Source organism: Sphaerodactylus townsendi, linkage group LG01, assembly GCF_021028975.2.
Source record: "Sphaerodactylus townsendi isolate TG3544 linkage group LG01, MPM_Stown_v2.3, whole genome shotgun sequence".
NCBI lineage: Eukaryota > Metazoa > Chordata > Lepidosauria > Squamata > Sphaerodactylidae > Sphaerodactylus > Sphaerodactylus townsendi.
The window spans coordinates 115,089,741-115,112,279 of NC_059425.1; the positions used below are offsets into that span (position 1 = coordinate 115,089,741).

The 22,539-nt window shown below is 40.0% G+C and overlaps 1 protein-coding gene across 2 annotated transcripts in view; it reads right to left on the reverse strand.

The window, feature by feature from the left end:
* Positions 1-22,539, reverse strand: part of PKIB (cAMP-dependent protein kinase inhibitor beta) — a 72,707-nt gene that overhangs the window by 20,644 nt on the left and 29,524 nt on the right. Inside the window, exon 1 of one of the 2 annotated variants that reach the window (XM_048491969.1) lies at positions 11,098-11,141. The exons of the other annotated variant lie outside the window; for it this stretch is intronic. The gene's annotated coding sequence lies outside the window, so the exon portion shown is untranslated. Of the gene's footprint in view, positions 1-11,097; positions 11,142-22,539 lie in introns of those variants that run through there. 2 annotated transcript variants of the gene reach the window in all.

The window sequence follows — 22,539 nt, forward strand, 5'->3', positions numbered from 1 at the left end:
ATTAAGACAGAGTACTAGTTTGGCAAGTCAGAAACAAACACAGGGCACCAGAGGCTATGCAGAAGCAGGCAATGGCAAAACACCTGTGAACATCACTTGCCTTGAAAATCTTACAAGATCACCATGAATTGACACTTTCCACCAGCATTGTGCTTGCATGCTCCTTCCATACTAATGGGGCTGCTTGCCCCATTAAGGTGGCACAGGCACCTTGGGAAAACTATTTATATGTAATGATGCCTTTACTGAATCAGCATTTTGGGAGCTACCATAGAATGAAGCAGAATATTTATTTCTGCCCAATGTCAATGGAACCCATATGAACAGCAAGGATTCCATATAATGTATTTTAAAGAGTGAACATGTTCCATGTGCCAACTAAAATAGTAATCCAAGCAATCGTTCAACTTTTGACAATATAGCCTTTCCTTTCTAATTTTAGTTGAAAAAACATCAATTCAAGTTTAATTTTGGAACATTTATGGCCATCACAAAACTATCCATGTTGCCTTGCTTTTGTGGTGGCACCATTTCTGGTGCTGGCTTAGCTGATATGAAAAGAGCAATCCACAAAAGTTCTAGGGCTAGGCTGACCAGGAAATGATGCTTTCAAAAGAAACAAACAATTGCTGCCAGATGGGGCCCTGAAGAATCCTTAAGGCACATAGAGTCAAGAGCAGGGGTAGGGAACCTGCGGCTCTCCAGATGTTCAGGAACTACAATTCCCATCAGCCCCTACCAGCATGGCCAATTGGCCATGCTGACAGAGGCTGATGGGAATTGTAGTTCCTGAACATCTGGAGAGCCGCAGGTTCCCTACCCCTGGTCAAGAGGGATTGCATGCTATTCAAGGAAAGAGAAAAGATATTCTATGGGATCTGTGCAAGTGGCAGGCTGGCTAAAGGAAGTGAACTGGAAAATAATAATGAAAAGTGGAGAGACTGATCTGAACTAGAAGCCAAGGGAATGTAGGCTGAGGCAAACTTCTCAGGGGTTCTAAGAATAGCAAGCCCATAAACTTTTGGAAGGAAGATGAATGAAAAAGAAAGGTCTAGAACCGTGGAAGCCGAGGTGACATAAGGTGTATCTGGTCTTCAAACTGGAGCAAAACAGGATCTCTATTCTGTTACGAATTGCTTGAAACAGTAATGTTGTCAGTTCTGGCTTCTGCTCTGACCTGATAACCCTGGAGGGCATGGCAGTTAGGGATGGGTATGTACATTAAGGATGAGAAATGAATGTCACATACTGATAGAATGAATCAGCTGATATTGGGGTGCAGATTCCTAGTTTTTCTGTTATTCAATATAGCTTTTGAAGCTTCATAGGTGCAAAATGATCTCACTCGCTTTTTCCCTCTTAAACGTTGGTTTTCCTAGTTCTTTCTGTGCTTTTTAGCTATCCATGAAAAATAGATGAAGCCAGTCTCCTGGCTGGATCTAAAGATAGCTAAATCTGCAGCAATAAAATGCTCAGTGCTATGCTAATTTATGATGACATGGCTTTTGAAATGGGCGATAAGGCAATGCCTGAATAACGTTCTTGTAACTTCCTATTACAAGTCAGATGTTCTAGGCAGATACACTGAAATTGGGTTTCTTTGTTTCAGATCCCTCTTTACCTTCAGAAGGCTGGCAATAAATTTTCTGGAGAAAATATTCCCTGCTGAATCACAGAAAGTTGCTGGGTTTTTACTGTGAAATTTGGTTAGTTTTTGGCTGGTTTGTCATGTTTCAGTGTAAACTGCTTTGAGAATTACGTTCAAGCATGAGAAATGGAGTTTGGGATAGCCAACATTGAATTATCCTGTTTCTCCCCTAAATTCCATATGAGCTGAGTCAGACTGCAGTATTGACTATCCCAGGATTTTTCAATAAACTGAAATTGAAAGGTCTTCAAAGTCTAGCCCAGTGGTTCTCAACCTTCCTAATGCCGTGACCCTTTAATACAGTTCCTCATGTTGTGGTGATCCCCAACCTTAACATTTATCCATTTTACAGATGGAGAACACTGATGCAGAGAGTCTTAGGCGACCCCTGTGAAAGGGCTGTTCGAACCCCAAAGGGGTCCCGACCCCAGGTTGAGAACCACTGGTCTAGGCACATCACCCTGGGTTTCAGATTCTATATTGAGCTGTTGCTCATGGCATTATCAGATGGAAAAATTTCTAAAGGCACATTCTGATATTAATTTGTAGCCACTATTGGTCAAGATCTCTCAAGGTAGGCCATAATTTAATAACCTTCCTTCTGATGTAGAACAATAATGTTCAATGATAAGAGATGGTACTTTTGTTAAAATGTTCTTTTTGATGCACACATTAAATAGCATAAGAATTCAGTCATATCAAAAGTTGAAAACATATATCACTTTTATTGGGGATGTTTTTTAGTTCCAGATTCCATTGGATTTGATTGGAGGTTTTGGTCCAATAGACTGATAGTTTATGGTTCCTTGTTGTTTGAAAAATATCAGTAGCAAATAAATATGCTTCTTTTGTCTGTCCATCTGATGGCCAGACATACTTTATCTACCCTTTCCTCTCTCTCCAGTGGCCCAAAGAAGCAACTGAAATGGTTCTATTCATAGGTCTCTTTACGTACAGTTATACTCCTATAGCAATTAATGGCAAATCTTCATTTATTTTAATGTTGCTACAGTTCTGCATTTCTGATAGAGAATCTAAAAACAATGGTGGACTACATGTTAAATGACTGGCTGGACGATCACTGTATCCTAGTATGACGAAATGTATACTAAAACCACAAGCACTTTTCCAAACCAATATCTCTGTGGATGTGCTGGAGCAGGGGAAGAATAAATATTCTGCATTATATTACTAGATTGTCTTTGGCAATATAGACTGAGAGTCATGTTTTGCTTTGCTTTTAGGCAGTCACAGAAGTGAAGAAGGACGAAGGATAGGCCAGCTGTATCTTTTCTATTTTCTTTTAAAATGAGGATGTGAAGGGGAACTACGAAACCCACATCTCTTTTCTAGTTTATATAAAATTTCCCCAGGAGTATAAAGAGCTGACAAAACAGAATAGATGGATACCACAACAACTGTTCTCATTTTCACTTCCTAAATCTTCACTCAACTTCTTTAGGTTCTTCTGTTACTGAATAATGAAACTAACTCCATGTTAGTCAGTTGAACTTAAACCAATAACTAAATAAAACCTTTTATTTAAGCCAATGTGTATTCTTCAGTAGCTAACTACATTAACACTGTCTTACCGTTAATTTATGAAAATTACTAGCTTATAGCTGCCTTCTTGTCCACACATATCTACATCAGCATTGTTTTTCATACTGAAAACTCAGAGGAGTGGGAAAGTTCACTGCTTTCAATTTACAAAAAAGCTAACCAGCCTAATACCCTGGAGATAATTCTTATTCGCCAAAGATTGCAGTAGCCAATTATAGGTTACAGATCATAGCTTGCCAAATGGAACACATTTCCAACAATTTAGGTCCAATTCGAAATGTTGATCTTGACCTTCAATTAAGTTGTCTTTAGGGTAGCCTTCTCTCCTGTACACCTGCCTGATCTTTTATATTAGCTTTTTCATGTGTCAATTCACCACCGGAAGTTGATGAGTGGATCATGTGTTAGGGCTTTTTTCAGTAGTTGTTCCCCCTTTATGGAACAACTTTCCTGAGACAATCTGTCTCTTTTACGGTTTGCTTTCCAAACAGCAATAAAAATGTGGCATTTATGGGAGGTTTTTTTTAGTCCTGTCTGATTCTTCTCGCTGAATACAAGAGGTCTCACTGCATAGCTGCCTGTGGTAATTCAATTTAATTCTGTTACAACGATTTGTTCACTTTTAGTACTGGACTTTTATCCAGTCATTGACCAGTCATTGACCCTGTTAGCAGTGGCACAGTTGGCTAATTAAACTTAATCTTCAAAAATGCTGAAATTAGTTGTTAAAAAGAGATGCTTCCAAAGGTATTGAACTGTTGCTGCGTGCTGGTATCTTTATGCCTTTAGTGTAGAGCTCCTGATTGGTATTCTGCAAACTCTCATCCTCTCATTACAAACTAATCAGGCAGGTGTTGTAGTTGGATATATTGATTTGTATTGTATGAGATCTGCAAGCAGAATGGAAATTGCAGAGCGAGACTTTCCAGCTTTCCATTGTGTCTGCAGCTCCTGGAAATTTTGTTCCTGGACTTGATGGGGGGTGTATGTGTGATTTTTTCCCATGAATGAGGTAAGGGGCAAATTGGAGTTCTGCAGTAGAGGTGGAGAATCTGTGGATATTCCCCTCCCCCAGCAATGGAAGAGCCATTCTGTCATCAGAAGCCATGGCTAGGATACAAACATTAATGCCAGAACTGCCAAAGACCAAACTAGAGACATTCAGCAATACATTTGGAGGATTAGTTCAAATCAATATGCAGAGTAACTCTCTGTATCTAAACAAAAGGGTAATGAAAGGGAGAATTTTAGGCCTTCCTGCATCATCAGATAAATAAGGAGAATATGCAGAATCAGATCCATGGGATCTGCAGTAGGGGGGGTCCTGCAGGGTTTGGTTTCTCACTCATATTAATATCTTTGTGAGACCCCTGAACAACACACAGCTTTGCAATGGGTATCAGAATGCAGATAATACCCAACTGCATATCTCCTTGACTAAATTAGCAGGTGCTACCCTCTCTGTGCTGAGGTAGAGCCTGAATCAAATGATCAACTGGTGATCAAGTGGTTGTGAAGGTGATCACCTGCAAGAAGTGGTGTTAGTTGCAAAGGTGTCTCCATTGCAAAGGAGTAGTTCTTTCCACTAGTAATGGATGCAACTTTCATTGAAGGTCTCAGTTAAAAGCTTCAGAGTTCTATTAGATCCAGACCTCATGTTACAAAAACAGGTTATTATGGTATCAAAAATATTTTTTTTCAGCAGAATTTAGCCTGGACGTTGTCCCCATTCCTGCAGACATCTAAACGGGTGCCACAAGGGCTTGTCAGTTCCCCACTGATGGCAGGCGAACTTCCCCACTGATGGCAGGGCTTGTCAGTTCCCCACTGATGGCAGGCGAAAATATATATAAATGCTATAAATATATATATATATTTGTATGTCTTACTGGTGTTCTGGCATATATGCTAGCTTCTGTTTGACATTAAATGTATAAAATATATTATTTTAATGTATTAAATATATATATATATATAACACCAAAATACAACACCAAAATACAAAACACCAAATACAAAAGGAGTCAATCTGTCAGAGAAATGTCCAGAGGATCAATATTAGTATCCTAGAGGAAATATGAGTAATGGTGACAGGTAAGTTGCATATCAGAGGGAAAGATCCTCCTGGTATCAGTCAGAGAATCCAAAGAACACAAGGACTTCCAGATAAACAACCCATTTTGCCCATAGAATGAAAGGCTTAGTCACTTCCAAAGTGACTTGTGCACGTACAGTCTTGGGAACTGATTTGTAGGCTTAATGAATGCTGCTACCTTCCTACATTCCCATTCAAAAATCAGGACTATGCATCAAGAATACAAAATGTACTACTAACAGATCCTCTGAGGTACTAAGGAGGTACTACTATCACAGTGGTTCTCAACCTGGGGGTCGTGACCCCTTTGGGGGGTTGAATGGCCCTTTCACAGGGGTCTCCTAAGACTCTCTGCATCAGTGTTCTCCATCTGTAAAATGGATAAATGTTAGGGTTGGGGGTCACCACAACATCTGTAGGACCCACTCTTTCTTTTCTCCTCTCAGGAGGGTTTAAGAGGGATTTTGCGGGTATTGTTATGTTATGTATTAATTGCTGCTTTTTAATTTATATTATCTAGAGATTAACTTATATTTGATTTTTATGTTTATTTGTTTTTGAATTTTATGTTGTTCACCGCCCAGAGCCCTTCGGAGGTTGGGCAGTATATAAGTTTGAAAATAAATAAATAAATAAATATATATATTAAAGGGTCGCGGCATTAGGAAGGTTGAGAACCACTGTATTATCAGATCCTCTGAAGATGCCAGCCACAGATGCAGGTGAAACGTCAGGAGAGAATGCTGCTAGAACACAGCCGTACAGCCTGGAAACCACACAGCACCCCAATACAAAATGTTAATTACTTATATTTTGCTGTTTATTTGTATAGCTCCTGTTTCATATTAAATATTTGCACTTATTTATTTATTTATTTTGCCTTAGACTCAGTATAGCAGGTTTTGTTTTGCTGGATTCTGTTTAGCTCCGCTACACCATTTCGTTTTGTTGTTAATTACTTGGAAGTGATATCACTGTATCAAGCAAATTGTAAGGACTTTATTTTTTATTTTATATTCATATTTATACCCCACCATTTCCCAGTTGGGCTCAGGGTGGCGAACATCAAATAAATATCATAAAGATGCGGGAATATATAGAAAATTTGACATTGCTGAATTGTACAATATCCCCCCCCCCCCCACATGCCCTATACCCAGAAGCTCCTAAGATTGCCAGGCATATGCCTGGCAACACTAATGCTGTAATTCTCTTAAGGCTAGATTATTATGATGTGTTGTGCAAGGGCCAGCCCATGATGATAAACCAGAAACTTCAATTGGTGAAAATGTGTCCACCCTTTGGCTACCAGGCAGTGCCTACTGGGACCACATTACACCAATCCAGAACGATGTTCACTGGTTGCCTATTTGTTGTCAGCTCCAATTCAAGGAGTTGGTGCTTACCTTTGGAAAGTCAGGATAGTGGTTAAAGTGGTGGAATCAAACTGGGTTTGATTCCTCACTGCTCCACAAGAATGGCTGGCTCTTATCTGGTGAACTGGATTTGTTTCCCCATTTCTGCACATGAAGCCTGCTGGATGACCTTGGGCTAATCACAGTTTTCTCAAAGCTCTCTACCCTACCTACCTCACAAGATGTCTGTTGTGGAATGAGGAAGGGAAAGAAGTTTGTAAGCTGCTTTGAGATTCCTTACAAGAGGGAAAGGCAAGGTATAAATCCATACTCTTCTTATCTACAGAAATTCAAAACATCTATGTTCATAGAACTGATACCTGCTTCTGTACCTAGGTAAGTACACTGGCATATAAGTGCACTGGCATGTATCCAAATGTTAGTGCATGGAAGCCTTCTGCATTCCTCTCCTTACCAGCATACATGAAGCCACTTCTGACCTTTGGAAAGATCATTTCTGGAGTCTCAGGCCCCTTCTGCACACGCAAAATAATGCATTTTCAAACCACTTTCACAACTGTTTGCAAGTGGATTTTGCCATTCTGCACAGTTTCAAAGAGCACTGAAAGCAGTTTGAAAGTACATTATTCTGCATGTGCGGAATGAGCCTCAGTGTTCATGTGGAGGAGGAGCCATGCAGATTGGTAGTCCTGAGAAAGCATAGACAAAGAGATGAACTCAACCCCATACCTCAGAGGATCTGCACTTGCAGAATGTCACCCTATTGTTCTTTCTCCAGCCAGTCCCCACATGGACCCCACAGTGCTAGGAAAGGGCTGCAGGAACTGAGAGAGGAATGCAGGAAAACTCCGAGTTCTCTGTGTGAAGTGGTAGGAGGCCAAAGTCCACTGGAGGTCAAAAAATGACAGCCACCTATATTTGGTTTCTGCCACAAGTAATAAACACCTTTGTATATGTGACATTGACAACTATTATGTCATCCTTCGTTCAAAAGCAAATAAACAGAAGAAAGATATTCCTAGCCTTACAATCCTGGGAGATAGACTAATCCACAGTGATGCAAAGAGCTTCATATCTGAGTAGTTTTCAATCCAAGTCTGTTCCATTCGATGGCTCTTACTGTTGAACCATTCTGAATCTTTTAACAACTGGCTTATCCTAAGCAGAGTTACACTGTCTTTTCACATTTATACTGCTACACTAAGCAGAGATACACCCTTTTAAATTCATACTCCAAGGGACTTAGGTATAATACTGCATAGGATGGCACTGTAAATTTGTCATCCCTGAATCCATAGTTCCTATGTTAATAGTCAGCACAATGTGAGCAGAAGTGGCTGCAGCAGATTCAGGTACATAGATACAACTTATGAGGCACAGAGAAACCTAAAGTGGTCAACTTTGTTCTAAGTCATGTATGTAGTGTTCTTTGTATCTTACTTCCACCTTTGAATCCACTCCAGTTGCACACAAACCTACCTATCACCCCAGATGACAACATATTCTGCAGCCTTTTGGATGTAATTGAGTCAGACTGACAACATGTTAACTTTCATCACTCCCTGGAGAAATGAGCAACAAGAGCAGAAATGGCATCTTGCAGCATCTTGGATCAAAGAGAAGTCATATGTGTCAAAATTAAAATGAATTGTTGCTGTCATCATTATCATGAATTCCAAGAAATCTAATTAATAATGGTTGTTCACCATTTATTTTCAGGAAGAAAATAAAACTTACAGTTCTAAAAAACTACAGGTTTATGAATGTTCCATGAAGATTAATATTATTCTTCCCAAAGGGATTGATTGGCATTCTCTTTTAAGTGTCTTCTTTAAAAAGCACACTGCAATCCTGCCAGCATCTACAGACATCCAGCGGCCTGACTGATGGAATTAGATGGGGAAGAATGTTAAGTTACAAAGCCCAACAGGTGACCTTGGTCAAGGTCTTTTCTTTCTCAGCCTGCTCTATCTTAGAAGGTTCTTATGTACATAAAATGATAGGATGAGACTATGCTGTTCGCTTCTTATTGGGAGCAACTATGGTGGGAGTAGTTTGATGTTTTGCAGGATTGTTGCTCTAAGCAGTTTGGATGTTCTAAAGAAGCTAGTCTGGGGGACAGGGGAAGAAAAAATAATCTATGTGCTATCATCATATAATTGAAGCAGAGCACCATCTACAGTGAACATCATATTTGATATTTACTGTTAGAATGTGTGGCGGAATGGGCTTGCTTTGCCTGGCAGGCCCTATTCCGCTCCCAAGCCTCTCCCAGAGGTTGCCAACTTTTCCTGGAGAGGGCTTGCTTTCTCTCTAGGTAAACCGCTACCACTACCTGACCATTTAAGGAACTGTCCACTGGGGAAGGCCAGGGTTCCCCAACTTCCTTTCCAACCGGGAGGCCTTGCCTCAGTTTCCCTTGGTTCCCCTCTCTTGGGTTCCACAGGGCAGATTGGAGGTCCCAGAGGAAAAGCTGTTTGCCAATTGCCAGCCTTCCTCCCCCCTTTTTAGATAGTGCATCCAAGATGGTGGGACATTCGTGGTACAGAAAACTGTTATCCACATCTAAGGTTTAAAAGTATTTATTAAAAATAAAATGGTCACAAGTAGATTTTAGCACTGCGCCAGATTGAGCAAGGGTTTCCAAAGCAAAGGAGATATAAATGCAAATCCCCTGTCCCTCTCGCTAAACATACCCTAGCAGTTGTTGAAAATAGGGTAGGCCCTTAAAGCTTAGAAGGTTTCAATTCTCAAAGAGTTCTCATTACCTGGCAGACTGAGTGAATTCCCTGAATGAGCACATGGTCCAAAAATGGCTGCTCCCTTCACAGCCCCAGCAAGAGGTCTTTTCCCCTTCAGTGACCAAGCAGAAAGAGAAAGAGACCTCACCTCCCAGAGTTTTATCAGTTCCCAGACCCCACCCTCTTTTGACCTGGTCAGGCTGGGTCAAGATTTCTTCCCCCTGGGTCAGGTAGCTCTTCCTGATGTTCATCTGGAATTTCTAAGTCCTCCAAATCTATGGTACCTGGTTGGAGAAGGGGAGGAGGAAAAATGGGAGGGAGGAGCCATTTCTCCATAGAATGAGATTGCAACTGGTATATAACAGAAGGTTGAGTGTGTCCTATCTCTAGAAAATTCTACCGTATCTGTGTACCGCAGTACCACGTACTGTTCTGTGCCCATCTACAACTACACATTCCTTCAGGATTGCTGTGGCAATCAAATGTATGTTTTATGTGGTTGCCATATTTGTATATTTTACTTTGTTGTGTAATATGTGTAAAACAAAAAAAAGTATGTTTTATTTTTGCATCAGGGAAGGTGGCTTGTGCCAGGGAAAGGAATCATCCTTAGCAGAATAGATCCACAGGATCCAGTTTATAGTGCAATCACATTTTGTATCAAAAGTTATCAAATCAAATGAATGGAGAAAACACACAAATGACAGTATGGCTGTTCTACACGTCTAGATTTTTTTAACACATGTTCTTGGGCAATATATTACAATTGAACAGTATGTCCAGCAACATCATCATAGAACGCATTCCTAACAGTACTTCTAAAATGATGCCCAGAATACATAATAGTCTATTGTAAAGAATACATGAAAAATTAAAGTGTAGTTGCACAACTGTAGAAGCAATTCCTTTCTTGATGTCTGAGAAAAGAACTGTTTCTGAAACAAGCTGGTATCAAATATAACTAGCATAATTTGTCTCCACAGTTTTGCTTCCTTGGTGACAGTTAATCCTTATTAACCTGGATTAACAGTCTTCCTTCTTATTTGTCGTCACAAAGTTCCTGCTGCCTTTCCTCCTTTGCTCCCAAGGCATGCTCCCATATTAACTGAGGTAGAATATGTGTTCTCCTTTCTCATGTGAATACTAGAGGAGAGCCATTGGTGTGAGATTAGGTATTCTGACAAAGTAACCAGGGCCGAACTAGGCACATGCATTTTACCTGACACATGATGACACTTGCTGTTGAACAGTGACACTGTGGCAAAATGTTTTTAGCCTTTAAGGGGGGTCACAAGACAGTTGTTTATTCTTGCTGCAAAAGACTAACATGGATATATCCCTGGAATTAAAAGGACATCAAATGTCAGCCTTGTTATGTGATAACCAACTATTACCACAGCTAATCAGATGAGCAAGACCATGTTCAAATCTGCTAGAAGGTAAGATGCATGCATTCAGTTGTGGCCTTTGCAGCTTGTGCAATACAATTTACCTACACTAACCACAGAATTAGATGCTGCAATGGACAGTACAAACAGGTAAGGTATGCTTACATCCAGATCATTTTAGCCATATGATACTGACGTATGTTGAAAAAATTCTACAAAAAATTCCTTTATATTATATATGCACAAACAACTGTATAATAAAGAAAGCAGATAAAGAAATACTCACTGGTAAAGGGAAAAAAGGTATTGATTTCCCAACGTTTCAGACACTAATCAGAGATGATAGCTTTGGGAAAGATATATTTATATGCCTGTACTGCTGAGCTTATTCATTAGGAAGGATGAGAACTAGATCAAGGGAGTTGACAATATCTTGCCATATATCAACTAACAGAACAGAGGCACTGCATGGCAGCGTGTGGGCTTTCTTTATAATATATTATTAATGCATTCCAAAAACTCTGATATGTTTAGCAACACTAATCTGGTGCACACTGAATGTAGGACACTTCACTGTGCTTACATCACAGGTCCTTTAAGGAATCTTCCTTATGTGTTGAGAGCAGTATCACACATGAAGGTATTTTTGTCAAAAAGAACACAAAATATCACATTCTCTCCAACCAGGATATAAATACGCTCCCAAGGTTAGGATATCTTAGTATTTCCCTTGTGGAAGATATGTCAGATCCTTCACTGCAGAGAATACCTGAGAAGCACAAACATACAATGCAAATTATTTGTATTTCCTGTTTACAGTAATAAGTCTGATGTCCAAACTTGCTTTCAGCTATGCCTCCCATATTTTTACACTCCTATTTTTACACTCCCAGAAGCACCTTACAACCTCTAGAAACTGGTCAAGGGGCTGAGGGAGAGCATACTACAGATCAATCTGGCTAAAATTGAAGGGATACTGGACTGGAAGGCTGAGATTTTGGAGAGAGTTACCTTGACTGATCTGGTTTTATCATTAACAAACTCAGTTAACAATCTGGGAATTCTATTGGATTTATCCCATCAGCTGGAAAAACTAGAAATCAGGCAGTGAAGAGTACCTTTTCACAATTTCATGTGGCACGGAAATTGTCCCCTTCTTTAGACTCGACTGGTGCAGCAATACTAATCCATGCTATATTCTTGGTGGCATCTTCTGTTCTATGGAGTGGGCATCCCAAGATGAAAAGGCCCCCATCCAAATTACAGGGGTTTCAAGGGTTCTGCAAGGCAGAGCTTTTCCAACAAGCTTTTGGTGGCTTCTTTTGGAAGTCAGTTATTATGAGAGGTAATGCCTTGCTCTCATTTTCCAACACAGAGTCTAGGTATATCTGGTGAAAGTATAGGTGATAAATATATTCGCTCGTTAAAAAATAAATAGTTGTGCCAGCTATTTCAAATAGGGTTTGCCAACTGTAATTGGGAAAATTCCTGGAGATCTTGGGGGTGGGGGGTGCATGGAGAGGAAAAAGAGTTCTGTGGAGATTGCCCATCAAAGCTGCCATTTCCTCCAGGGCAGGGGCTGATGGCATTTGTAGTCCATGAACATCTGGAGAGCTGCAGGTTGCAGACCCCAGCTCCAGGGGAACTGATCTATGTAGTATGGAGGTCAGTTGTTAATCCACAAGAACTCTTGCCCCACCAGAGAGTGGTTAGCCCTAATTTCAAAAGAGGCATCATTAATCAAACTGGACCGCATCCAGCATTAGAGGGACAACAGAGGTCCACCTCCACATGCTGGAATTCACACCCCAGCACTGAGTACAACATAGCTGCCATTTTATCAAAGCTGAACTTCGGTTTGCTCTCAGCAAATTAAACATGTGGGAACTTTATCACAGACCTCGATCAACCTCAAAAATACTAGTACAAATTATCCTCACTTCGACTGATGGATGTTAGTTTTATTATCAGATTATAGTATTATTCAATATAAATCAATCTGATGCACAAACAAGCCCTCAAGCATACATAATCATTCCACTGTAACTGAAGAACATGATCTTCTGGACACACAGAAATTAAATCTGAAATGATGGGGGGGGGGGGTGCGCAATACCACAAATTGGCCTTCTTAAAGGAATGTGGAAAAGATGCAGCTTGATGAGCTGTTTTTTTAAAAAACTTTATTCTGTGAATCCATTACACTGCCAACCAGACTGCAAGCTGTTTTTTCATGCATCACTTTTGGCAGACATCAAATAGCTCCTGTTGAGTCACTCCTATGTTTATGTACATTCACCAATATTATAATAACATGCATAACACAAAGAAAATGCACAAGACCTGCAAGCAGGACAAGATGTAAGGTTCCAGGAGTACAAGGAACCCTGATATATAGCAACTACAATAAATTTTAAAAAACTATACACTGAAGAATTTTATACTGGTAGTTTATCTTATCTATGCACTCAAACATGTTTTTTTTTCTTCCTTGGCTTAGGGAAAATCAGGACTACTTCACAGGTTACAAGATTATAGGGAAAATGTATAAGACAGAACATGCCATTTTAAAACTGTGTGAACTGTGTGATCTGAGTGTGTCTTTTTAAAAAAAAAATGCAGGTGCACATACTCCCAGGTGTAACCAACATCAGAAGCTCTCACATTTTAGCAGGAACCAAATAAAAATCTATGGATGCTTTCTGGAATGTGATCATTATTAGAAATGACTTCAGTTGGTATCAGAGTATGCTGCATTGCAAGATAAGGGTGGATATCTAAAAGCCATCACTTTCCAACAGCAAAGAGGAATGCAATACTGAAGACAGACAAAATGAAGCAAGACGGTATAATAGGAATATACAGCAGGACAGTGAGCTGGAAATGGAAAGATTCCAACAGGAATAAAATTTCATTTTACAAAGTTGTTCAAACCCAGATTCATTGGCATTGTTTTTATTCTGATGAACAGCTGTTTTAACGATTATGTCATAAGTTTCCATAAACTGCCTTTGGAGCACATGCTGAGTATAAATACTGCAGATACATAAAAAATATTGCCAAGTATTTTGTGGGCCTTGAGGAAATAACCCCACTCATTATTAGTTCATCCCTAGAGAATCCACAGATTTTACTGTGTACACCAAACCCACACTTCTATTATTTATTTCTAAAATTCCATCCCACCTTTCAGGAGAGTTCTCTTGCTGGCCAATAATAAGTTTTTAAAAGGTCAACACAGAAAAAAACAGAAAACACCAATAATAAAATATGACATATAGATACTACATGTTACAATAGGGGAATATACATTACCTTGATTAACATGCAGGAGGCACAAGACCCAGATAGGGCCATAAACTGGTCTCCAGACTGAGAGGAGGTGATTTCTCTTTATGGAGACAAATGAACAGGATAGAGATGACCATTTGCCCACCTACCAGGTACATGCAAAACAGACTGCTGATCTGGACTTCCTGACCATACATGTCAAGGACATCCACCACTTTAGCATTAGATAGAGGTTTTATGGGGAAAACCAGGAAAAACTCAGCCCTCAGCTCACGAAACTCAGACAAAAAACCCTCCAAGCCGGAGGAGAAGGGGTTGAAAAAGTTTAGCACAGTCTCTGGAAGCACGCAAGTCAAGGACTAGTGAACAGGGAGAAATGAAGTGAAGTCTGACTTGACTAATCTTAATATCAAAGTTCTAGCCTTGTTTGTTGCCACTCCTTGGAATTGAATGCCGCAGTAAAATCAGTAATTTGTACACCTTAGTCTTATCTTATGCTTTTTTCCTTAGTTCTAAAACACACTGTTTTATGTTTTAATATAGTTATGTTTTATGTTTTAATATAGTTATGTTTTAATATAGTTTTCCAATGTTCCCATGTTCTATTTAATAGACATGAACGTGAGTAAATAAAGATTTTTCTCCCTTTTAAACATCTCAGACTATGTACATCTCATCTGGCTGCTTGTCCATGAATAGACCAAAAACATGTGACGAGGCTAAGGCCAGTTAGCAGGCAAAGAAAGCAGGTGTGTTTAGCAACTACATGCATATAGTTTCTATCAGCACCTCAAACTGCAGACAGCAAAAGGAAAGACAGGGTTTAAGTGGTGGCAGCTACCCAAATATGACCAGTGAGGAAGGCAATGGGGAAATCCAGTGTCTCCCGTATACTTTGTAGATTCCCACTGCATCTCAAGTACTCTTGGGCCAGGAGAACAGCAATTGGTGGTGGGAGATCATCATACTACATATTAAAAAATTTTCCTGAGGAAAACTGAATAATTCCTATGCTAATGAATGGTCATAGCTTGTCCTCTACTTACAAAATCAAAGAAGATGCTCTGTAAGATTTGCTGCAAACGTATATACAGTGGGAAGCTGACAAATCAAAGATATAGGATGCCCACCAGGGAATGTTTCTGAAGTCCCCATTAATTTGACATTTTTTCTCCATATATCTTCTGCTATACAAACAACTATCAAACCTTCCTCCTCACCCAGAGACACCAAAGGAGAAAATGTGTCCTTTAATTGATTCTTATATCCTCTGCAGCTTTTTAATCTGAGACTCTATGTACATGCTACCATCCTGAAGCACTGGAAAGGGATTCTGATTCCCAGGATCCTGTGACAGGGTAGCTTGACTTTTCAGAATAAATACTCTAAGTTTTCTTATTAGCTAAAGTCATCATGAGAAGAGTTCAAGGCACACAATTCTATGATCAGAAGTTAATTACAAAATGAAATATTAGTTGATTTCTCTACTAACAAAATGTTAGCAACTGATTTTTTTCTCCAGAAGCTCATAAAAGAGATTAAACTGGTAATTACTTTTAAAAGCATCAACAATATTAAAGCTTTCTATCCAAATTAACACAACCCTACCCACCAAAATACCCAAGGAAATCTATGATCTAAGAAAATCTAAGAAGAAGGCAATACATTAATCCATCTTGAGGTAAAGTTAAACATCACAATTGTGTGTGTGTGTGTTTGTATTTTATCGGTGCATTATCCCTAGAAGGCAATGATTCCATAGAATGGGTGAAAAGATATCAAGTGGCTACATATTTATATTTCTAGATCATATTTTTAAATAATTCTATTTGCTGGGTAAATTTGTACTTTAATTGCCAGACCTCTGTAAGCCATTGTTTTTTGGACAACATTTAGGAAACTTCCAACAGTGACAGAGTACTTTGGCTTCCTTAATTATTTTGCTTGCAGCTGACATATATAGATGAAGGTCTTAGTTACACTTTAATGATAGTTCACTACAATTAATTTCCTTTCCCCTTCTTCTTAGCATCTGTAGGTATCTTTCTATGTAATTGAGCAGCATGTTCCTTACAACTAACCAGAAAAAGTAAAGGGCTCTGGGAGATGTAGTCCAGAGAGGGACATTTCTCATGTACAGATATTTCTCACGTACAGGACTATAAGTCCCAGACTGCTTTTTACTCAGCCAGTAACACTTTTTAAAGCTCTGGGTCTTCACTGGGCTGTCCCATTCCTTGCCTCTCCAGTAGGGGTTCTCTCAAGCTGTCCTATTCCTTGCCTGAGCCAACTCCCAAGTAAGTCAGCAGCGAGCCTGGCACCAGCAGCGAGGATTGAACAGGCCATCGCACCCCAGGCTGTTTGGGGTGGGGTAGAGAGCATAGCTGCACATGGAACTACTCTGGCTGAGGCAGTGCCAGTAAGAGTGGGCTGTGTGGGGAGAGGCCTCATTACACACACCCAGAGCACCCCAGGCAAGCTACTAAGAATTAAGCTGGGTGTAGGGGCAGAAGAATGAGGACTGGGGAGAGGGAGAAAGAAGAAGAGTTGGATTTATATCCCCCTTTCTCTCCTGTAGGAGACTCAAAGGGGCTTACAAACTCCTTTCCCTTCCCCCCTCACAACAAACACCCTGTGAGACAGGTGGGGCTGAGAGAGCTCAGAAGAACTGTGACTAGCCCAAGGTTACCCAGTTGGCGTGTGTGGGAGTGCACGGGCTAATCTGAATTCCCCAGATAAGCCTCCACAACTCAAGCAGCAAAGCAGGGAATCAAACTTGGTTCTCCAGATTCCTATTTCCAGCGATTCCTATTTCCAGCCCACACAAGTCACTTATTTTATTTCTAAAAGTATACTGTTCCAGCTTTTTTTTTCTTCACTTCTCTTTCTTCTGGATTCTTTAAACACAGCTGATAAGTCGCAATGGTCTTTCCACCATCTCTATCTACTTTTTGTTTTGATTCTGGGGGTCAGGCACAGAGACGCTCTGTCTTCTGTTTTGTTCACCTTCTTAAAGGAGCCATTGTTTAAACAGTTTGTAGCTCAACAAAACTATTTATTTTCTCTTTTCTTTTCCCTCCCAGAACTCGCCACCACAGGGAAAATGGGGAACGTAGGAAACCCACCACTGGAGTCCACAGCGTACAAAAGTATGTAAACAAAAATCTCCAACTTTTCTTTTTCGGTCTTCTTTCTCTGCTCCTCCACTTTACCGCTTCTTCGCTCTCACACGAAATAAAGTTTTTTTTGAACAAGTAGCTTTCTGAGCAGTTAGTTGTTTCTGTCTTATCTGAAGTGTACGTTTTACTTTTACTCTTCTCAATACTGGAAGCTTTGGTGGGTAGGGGAGGGATCCATTCCTCTCCACAAGAATACCGAATGGCTGCACCTTCTTCCCATCACTACCCGTACCAGTTTGTTTCACGAGGCAGATGCCCGGGTAAGGACTGCAACCCTTTTAGGTCTTCGTTTACCTCTCTCTCTGATTCCCAGAGCTCTTTTGAGAGTAAAAAAACAAATTTCTCTAGGAGTATGCTGCTGCTCAGCAGAGACCTGCTTCCCCTCCAAACACCTCACCCGAAGTCCACGCACACACAATGGGTTTTATTGCTAGTCTATCATAATGCAATTCTCTTTAAAGTGCTGGTCTTGAAAAGTCTTTTTGCAAGTGAGGTTTTCTGCCAAGTGACAGTCTTCCACTTGACACATAGTTAAGAAAGCTGCATTAATCCCTGTCGCTGTGCTTCCATCACTTCCATTTGCAAACAGTTAGCAGTATGAGTACTTAATTCATCTGAAACATAAGGCTGTCTTCTGCTCTGGTTCACTGCCTCCCACACATACACAAAGTGAGCAGAGCTGGAGAGGAGTAGCCGAGTTGATGGGATGTTGCCCATTCAAAGCAAACCCATGGACCTCTGTTTCTTTTAGTCTTTCTTAAGGTTTGGCTCATTAGTTTACCATTTCATGTTAGTATTTCCTGAACTGTGCTTTGTATCAGCTTGCCTTGCTAAAAACACAATTCTTTGAGTTCACAGCATGATCAACTGCCCCTGACCTCTTTCCTCCAGCCTTCTCTTGACAAAGCATCTTCGCACACTGAAACATTTGAGGCCAATATGAAATGGAATGTATGGATCTATTAGTTATGCTAGGAAGGACATAGCAGATGATTGTGCTCCTCTATCTCTCTAGATTGGAGAGCATGACCTTATATTTAGATAATGGCATTCATTTTCTTAGAAGCAGCACAATACCTCCTTCTCCCCTATTTTATAAATGACAAAACCTTATTGAATCCATAAGAGGAAGGGTAGCATACAAATGCAAACAACAAATTTTAAAAAATAAACAACTGGATATGATTGAAGTCCCTTGCAGTTGTAAGAGATGAGGGGTGGGTTGAGGGCTTGAAGGGCACACAAATCATAGACTTGCATCTATGATGACAATTTAAACAGATTATGAAAGAAACACAGATGGTCTGGGGGTAGCAGAGTTCATGCAAATTATGAATATGCAAATTGAGTATGTCATATCAGTACACCATGTTTTTGGCATATCTGTGAGACTTATCATCATGTGTGATATGGAATGGTATAGCATAGACCAATCTTGTCAGTTAAGCAGGATCGGTACTTGGGTGGTAGACCACCAAGGAAGACTCTGCAGAGGAAAACAATGGCAAACTAGTTCGGCTTCTCACTTGCCTTGAAAGACCATTGCTGGGGTAAGTTGTGACTTGAGGACACATATGTATATCTTATGCACACAAGCAACAAATGTAATTGCTTCTTTCTGGAGGCTCAAAGATGATTCAATCAAACTGTGTCAGAAAGGTGTCATTTACAAGTTCATGACACACTGCCTAAGATACTGGTGAGCCTCAGACATATGATTCTTGACCCAAAACAAGGTAGCATAGCCACCTTTGACCTCATAATTAAACAGAGAGGCTGAATTTGGTTTTAGTTACTCTTGAGGAGGCTCCTCACCACAATGTTTGCATCCCTGAAACAGTGACAACTCAGTCAAGAAGAGTTCAGAAATGTCTTTTTATATATTTGCCAAAAAGCTTTCCCTTTCTATTTATGTTTGAGAAAAATAAGTGCTGTCATTACTCCTAATCAAATACCACAGGCTGCATTTTGACAACATTTTTCCCGTCTGTTTTTATTTGTACTTATGCTGAGCTAGGTCTGTACCTATTTAAAAATAGAAGTATTTACTAGCAGTTTACAATCTAGTCAACAAGACACAAGAAAGATTATGACATGGGAAGGAACAGACTTTAGATGGACAGAAGGTTATTAATGTGTTATAATGAGTAATTATTCCCTGTTGTCAACAGTCTCTCCACACCACAATGCCTCTTAGAATCTTGAGATCCAGCCTCTTTTATGGGAGATGATTTTGTTCAGGAGTTTATTATACCTCAGTGCCATGATTTCTCAACTTAGTTTGTAAGGATGCTTAACTTTAAAGCACAATTCTAAAAAAATAACATGATGTATATATGGAGAGCAGTGCTTAGCATTATGGCTAAAACATAATTTCACTATTCAGTTGCAATAATACATTATCTACCACTGCATATTTTTTTTCGGCATTTACCATTTAAGTAATTTAGGCTTAAAACTTCACAAACAACTGTCAATCATCCCCCATCTAGATAGGTAACTGACATATTTATCATATGCCCTGCAATGCCTTGCTCTGCAAAGACAGCCAGCGTGGTGTAGCAGTTAGGAGTGGTGGATTGTTATCTGGTGAACCGACTTGTTTCCCCATGCCTACACATGAAGTCTGCTGGTTGACCTTGGGCTTTTCTTTCTTTCACAAGTCTTTCAGAGCTCTCTCAGCCCCACCTACCTCACAAGGTGTTTGTTATGGGGAGAGGAAGGGAAGAGAATTTGTAAGTTGCTTTGAGACTCCTTAAAGGAGAGAAAGGTGGATATAAATCCACTCTTCTTCTTCTTCTCTTCAATTGTCTCACAACCTCACCAGTATTTTGAAAAAAGATGGATGCTTTCTTTTCCTGTATTGATTCCTAATCATACCTGGTTGTACAAAGCTTTGGCTGAACATAAACCCAATGAAAAAAGGACAGTAACAGAGAGGCAAAAATAGAAAGAGAATGTTGACCTTATGAATTTTACATGGCACTGTAAGAAATGAAGTAACAATATATGTAGTAAAGATAGGGAAATGAGGCAGAAAATTACATGTACTACATTCCCTCCCAGAGAAGCATCTTTTAAGTCCCTCCAGTTTCACTGGAGAAGTAAGTATAAACTTATCTTTCCCGGTGGCATTGATGGGATGCAAGAAAACTGGTCTTTGGCTGGATTATGCCAAGAGTCTCAAACCATAGTTTAAAATATGAATAATGTTTTACTGCTTTCATTGCTCCTTTTTAATAAGTCTGACCAAGATTCATTGTGAAGTAGAGAAACTATCTGCAACAGCAAACACTGAATAAGATCTCCAGTCAGATTTATTGTGCAGACTGAACAAGTAACAAGAAAAACACAGTGTAGGGCTATAATCAAACCTCTCATTAAGACTGCACCCATACATAGTTGGATATTATAATTGTGCTGCAACAATCATTTTCACAACTGGAACTTCCGGTGTGGCCAAGGGAACACCATCCAGCAACTGAATGATGACTGGCAAGTGCGATGACAGCATGATATCAATAATATCTGGATACAACCTTAACACAGCCATTGGCTTTCCTTACGGAAGTGGAGTTGGAAAAAGTACCCGGCTTTACTAGCAGTTTTTGAGCCTTGAATGGTAGATCTCTCCAACAACTCTGCCAGTTAGTTATGTTGAACAAGATTTAAGTTTCGCCTCATAGACAGCACAGAAGAGAAGAGAATGCTCATTGGTGACTCAGAAGAGTTTGCTATTGGTTTAGTTAAAACATTTTACCCCGTCATAGGACATCATTCTTGGCACTGAACGTTGGTTTCTGGACTGCATGCCAGGTTAAACTGTAACTCAGTGGAAGGCAGTTATTGCGTGACGGACAGGAGGAAAATGTAAGCTGCGTAAGTGTCATACAGTGGAGCAGCGAAAGATGCTTTTAGCAAAAAAGAAAAACAAACAAGCTACAATAAATTTAAGAACTGCCCTTGTTAACAGAAATAGAACACTTTTTGTGTTTTTAAAAAATAAAGACTCTCACCTCTTTGTTTTTCCAAATAACTTTTTATAATGCAGATGGTATACACTTTCCAGCAAAGAAAACTGCCCTTTTTATTTTTCAGTTTTTATGAGAGAGGAGAGGGGGGATCATTTGAGCCAGGAGAATGGTGCACCATGGGGCATACTACCTCCTGGCCGAGCACACTGAAACTCCAGCAGATTGATTTGGGACCAGAGCTACAAGGTCCTGTATTTGTGGCTACCTTCTTCCTTCATCTTGCTAGAACCAGCCCCCCTGTGCATCAAGAATCTCCAGCAGCAAGCCTTGCATTTTCTGCAAGAGGAGGAATCGTTATATTTCATAGAAGAACTAGAATTATGTTTCATTCTGTGGCTGTTTTAAACATCCCTTTTTATTATCCAAATGCCTCTACTGAGGCAGCTTTTTGAATGAAGAGAATGGAATGGGCAGGGACTCTTAACTCTTTCTTACCCTCTTCCCCCCGCCCCCACTGATGTCACTTCTGAACTATTCTTATCCTCACTCAGGAAGAGTGTTTCTCTGTATTAGTTTCCATTTCTCTGTATTCCACCCCATCTGGACTGCAGGTATACAGCAGCCTCAACTTTACAAATGTAGACAGTGATAAAGTGAAAAGGAAGGAGCAGAATATTTCTCTACCTCAACTTTTAATAGCAACTACTGTAGCCAGTGGATTTCAAACCATAGTTGACTATTCAAAATGAACATGGGAGTGGAATTACAACTAACGTGATTCTCTTCACCATGTTCTTAGAACAATTTCAGACTGTGTATTGTCGAAGGCTTTCACGGCCGGATTCAACTGCTTGCGGTGGATTTTCTGAGCTGTATGGCTGTGGTCTGGTAGACTGGTTTCAGACTGGTTTCTTACCTTCATTTGAATGGCCAATTTTTGTTGCAGAACTCAATCAGAACACAAAGAAACACCACAATTCTTAAGCCGCCATGAGGCTTGGAACCATAGTTTAACCTCACTCCCTTCCCCAAAGGATCTCAGCACTTAAAGCTCAATCATTTAAATACATATTCTCAGGAATGTCTTCTACTTCTGATAACCAGCTTATAGCTGACTTATAATGAATGGTATCTGGATCAGTCTGCCACAGGATTAGCTACTAATGTAGCTTCAAAGTGAACAAAGGAAAAGAGAGGGCCATCTGTTTCTAATTAAGAAATGCTCCTATTCACTGCCACAGGATATGTGGTTTTCAGTATTCTATAGCACTCTGTTCAGGTGCC